This window comes from Mixophyes fleayi, chromosome 11 (genome assembly GCF_038048845.1).
Source record: "Mixophyes fleayi isolate aMixFle1 chromosome 11, aMixFle1.hap1, whole genome shotgun sequence".
NCBI classification, from domain to species: Eukaryota; Metazoa; Chordata; class Amphibia; order Anura; family Limnodynastidae; genus Mixophyes; species Mixophyes fleayi.
Genome location: NC_134412.1, coordinates 23195858 through 23196893, shown reverse-complemented (window position 1 = coordinate 23196893; position 1036 = coordinate 23195858).

Below are 1036 nucleotides of genomic sequence, written 5' to 3'. Positions count from 1 at the left end.
CTCAAATGATTTTATTATTTTATTTTAAAGTATAACCTACATGTCAAAACAATTGTAGCAACAATAATATTTTGTTGGTGCCAAGGTGTGCCAGCTGGGGGTTGCAAGAGCGTTTGGTTGAGTGGAATTAGAAAAAGGAAAAAGAAGAATACTTTTGAGGTGACCACAGCTAAATCCTCTCTGCTGTACTGAACACAGTCATTCAGTTCTGTTACTGACTGGTATATGTTTGGGTTCCTGTCCTAAGCTGCTCTCCGATTGGGTGACATGTCTCAGTGCAGGACATTGCACTAACTGCTGATAGCTGATGTTGGCAGGATCCTGCTGGCGGAAGCCCTGGAATGGGGGGGTATTCAGTGGTAAGCAAACTATTGGAAGTGTAAAAATGCTTTATACCAGATATGGTTTTGCATATTGGGCACCAAATATCGGTCCATATATGTACAGGATGATTTCAAGAGGCCATAGAAAATTTCAACTATACTTCAGGGGAGACCTGGTTAGAAATGGTTATACATCACTGTTATAGCATATTCTGCTGTACTGACAATATTGTTGTTCATATATCTGCCATTGGAGGACACTGTAGCACATTGGGGTATAGTAGGTGCATCTGGAGTAAAGGCACTTTAACACAAGCTCCTCCCCTTCTATGCCCCTCCCATGGGAGCCTTCTTCAGTTTTTTTCTAAAGTGCCCTTTGGAGTAGGGTTTTTTTTTTTTGTTTGTTTTTTTTTTTTCTATGGGCTCTTGCCCTGTGTGGTTTTTGTTTTTATTATTTTCGCTTTCTATTTTTTGCAGTGCCTGGTGACCGTCTTTCCTCTCATCGCCTGCCTGCCAGCTCCTTCACTGTTTTTAGTATGGTGTGTTCTATACTAGCTAGTTCTTGTTATATACTAGCCGCCGCACTGCTCCCACGTAGCTCCAGAGGCAGTATGATGGGAATTGGGCAAACCTTAGGGTTTGCGGAACCCAACATTAGATGATTCTGGCTTCTCCGTTTTTAAAAGGCAGAAGAAGCAGACTGTTTGTTTGTT